This window comes from Centruroides sculpturatus, unplaced genomic scaffold (assembly GCF_000671375.1).
Source record: "Centruroides sculpturatus isolate CEXI.00-Female unplaced genomic scaffold, Cexi_2.0 scaffold590, whole genome shotgun sequence".
Lineage (NCBI taxonomy): Eukaryota > Metazoa > Arthropoda > Arachnida > Scorpiones > Buthidae > Centruroides > Centruroides sculpturatus.
Window position 1 is genome coordinate 291,734 of NW_019384761.1, and position 3,283 is coordinate 295,016.

The window sequence follows — 3,283 nt, forward strand, 5'->3', positions numbered from 1 at the left end:
ATATATATATCAGTAAATTTATGAAATTTTCCAATATATTTTCTATATAAAAAGCTAATTTTTTAAAAATTATTTGTCAACTTTATTTATTTATTTATTTTTTTGAAAATTTAAAATCCAAAAGTAATCTATTTCGGGCAAAAGTTAAAAGGAGAAGTCAAAACGAAATGAACGGAAATCCTACCTTCCAGTTCAGCAACTTCCTTCGAAGGTGAATCAACCTTATTCATCTCAATTTCTGCTTTAAAAACATTTAAAAAGCATCAGTAAAATATTGAATCCTTCAATAACAATTTTAAATAAAAATGAATCGCAGAATATTCACCAGTACACGTCATTTTCATCTCTAAATTACATCCCAAAATCAATTAATTTAATAGCTTTAACAACCATCTTTTGAAATATTTTTAAACGTTAATATTTTATTAAATTAACGTATCAAAGTTAATAGTAATAGCATATGATATAATATTTAAAAACATTTAATTTACCTCCGTTTTCTGTATTCGCTACATCTTTTACGAATACCGTAAACATGGCGCCAGGAACGACATCTCATCAAACAATTGCTCATGCGTCGACAGAATATTTAAAAATAATTAAATAAAAATAATTTGTTTTTAAAATTTCATCGGCAAATTGTATATTATAACATAATTAAAATTAATTTTTAGTTTAAAATTTTATCAAACTACTTTTAAACAATACAAATAGATTTTTTTTTTTAACTTTCTGCCCCGTGGGTACCAAGAGGGCCTCTTTTAGCAAGTCCATTATGAATTCGACCAGACCCATAATGGGGCCCGACTACCTCCGAAAAATTCCTGTAGATTTTTCCGACCCATTCGGATTCGATCCTGGGTTCCTGGAGCGGTAGGCTGCCATATTGCCCACTCGGCCATCCATCCTATATATATATATATACAGTATAAGTTTATATGGTAGCATTGTCATTATATGGAATGGAAGACTTGGAACATGATAAAATAGCTAATAAAATGTTTATAAGAAACTAGAAGCTAATAAATGAAAATTGTTATTTAAATAAGATATTTAATCAGTTATTACGTTGAAAATATTTTTATTATAATCAGAAGAGTGTGATACAGCCAGAACCAGAAAAAAAAATACGGCTTTCACTGGACTTTTTTCAAAATTCTTTCCGCCCTGTGGGCACTAAGAGGGCATCTTTTAGCAAGCCCAATATGGCCTGACATATCCGAACAGACCACTATTCNATTTTTATTATAATCAGAAGAGTGTGATACAGCCAGAACCAGAAAAAAAAATACGGCTTTCACTGGACTTTTTTCAAAATTCTTTCCGCCCTGTGGGCACTAAGAGGGCATCTTTTAGCAAGCCCAATATGGCCTGACATATCCGAACAGACCACTATTCCTGGGGGTTTTTCGATTCGTCCGGATCGATTCCGGGTCCGCAGAGCAGTTAGTTGGCTGCTACCTTGACTGCTAAGCCATCCAGCTGTTGGCTTCAATGGGCAGACCGCATGTCCACTTTTTCCCGGACATGTACATTTTAAGTTTGTGCATGGGCGTCCTCAGAGGGGAGCAAATAGGGCACTTGCCCTCCTTGTGCTAGAGAAAAAAATTCTACAAATTATAATCGTAAAAGTGATTGAGATATGTAGCCTTACACTCTCGACCATGGGACGATTTATCAGTCTTAAAATTTATTTTCTGTGTTAAAAACCAAAAAAAGTTAATAATTAATTATAAAGTAAAGTCACTATGGTCACCTGCATTAATTTTAAAATCAAAATAAAAATTTGTATTTTGTTTAAATAACGGATTTATGTTTTTAATTTAATAAAATGATTTAACTAAACGTTATTAAGTGAGTATAATATATATATATTTTAAAGTTATATTTTTTTTATAAAAATTATTTTTGTCGGTTCGTTAAAATTTCCTGCCAATAGATGGCGCTACGTTAAAACAAACACTACTGGTGAGGATATAAATCGATTGATTTATAGAAACCCAATAGTTATTTTGGAATGCGATGTTCGACATTACGTAAGTTAGCTGTGTATGGACTTAACTGCCAAGATAAATGATATTTTAAAGAGAAAAAAAAAGCGACTGGGGGCGCGAACCCGGGGCTGCATTGCTGCAACGTAAGCTTGATGCAGGAGCGTTTGAGAGAGAAAAAAAAAAAAGACGACATGTGGGTCCGAACCCAAACTGCACATTGCAACGGGAACATGTTGGCGGACAGTTTGAGGGGGGAAAAAGACAACTAGTGATTCAAACCCAGACTGCATGCACATCGCGTAATGAGGGCAGAACTGAGCGGACAACTAGCGCCTTCGGAAGAAATGAAGATGTTTCATCTATTTATATTTTATCTAAAGTACACGCAGTGCCATCTATTAGCGGAAAATTTTACAAAACGTTATTAAGTCATTAACTACTGTATATAAAAGCGGAAATCCGGTTTCTGCACGGTATGCCAAAAACGGCCACTAGGGGCGCCCCTAGCTATTATTTTATATTTTTACAGTATATTATTATTTTTTGAAGTTAATTTTGAAGGATGTTATGGGTAGAAAATTTTAAATTTGATTAAAAATCTGTTTCTTTTTTCCAATTATTTCAAATTTAATACTAACAGATTTTTCTGAATTGAATTTTTCGAACTCATTTTCATGCAGTTCTTTTCCATTAGTATAAATAATTCATACTGTTCCTTTCAGTGCTGTGCGATGTCTATAATTTCAACATCGATGTCAAACATCGATGTTTGCCTAAGCATCGATGCTAAATTTCGATGTCGGATTTCACATCGGTTTGATCGATGCCCATTGGAACATCGATGTTTAATCAAGATAAACTCAAACAATTTAAAAAAAACCGGGTTTGTTCGAACAGAAGTTCCTGACGCATGCGCAATGTCATTTTACAATGCGAAGAATAACGTGCATGCCGGTTCTAAATCAGTTACAGTAGGGACTAGGGACTTGCGTAGGAGTAACGTAAGTAACCTAAATTAAGAAAGAACAGGTACAGATAACGTAGCTCTATTTGATACGTGTACGATCGTACATGCAAAAAAAAAGTCGACAGGGTTTTTTTTTACTATTTCCGCCCTGTGGGCACTAAGAGGGCCTTTTATAGCAGGCCCATTATGGGTTCGGCCAGGCCCACAATGGGGCGACCGGGTGGTGAGGGACGGGGCCTGACATATCCGAACAGACCACCCCCCGAAAAATTCCTGGGGATTCCTTGACCCGTCCGGATTCGATCCCGGGTCCCCCAGAGCG

General features: G+C 35.1%; 1 long non-coding RNA gene across 1 annotated transcript; it reads right to left on the reverse strand.

The window, feature by feature from the left end:
- Positions 1 to 184: 184 nt before the first annotated feature.
- On the reverse strand, positions 185 to 541 carry LOC111628812. The gene is made up of 3 exons (XR_002757233.1): positions 492 to 541; positions 326 to 393; positions 185 to 238 (listed from the first exon to the last, which is right to left on the reverse strand). It is a non-coding gene; the product is annotated as an uncharacterized LOC111628812 (long non-coding RNA).
- Between the last annotated feature and the right edge of the window lie 2,742 nt (positions 542 to 3,283).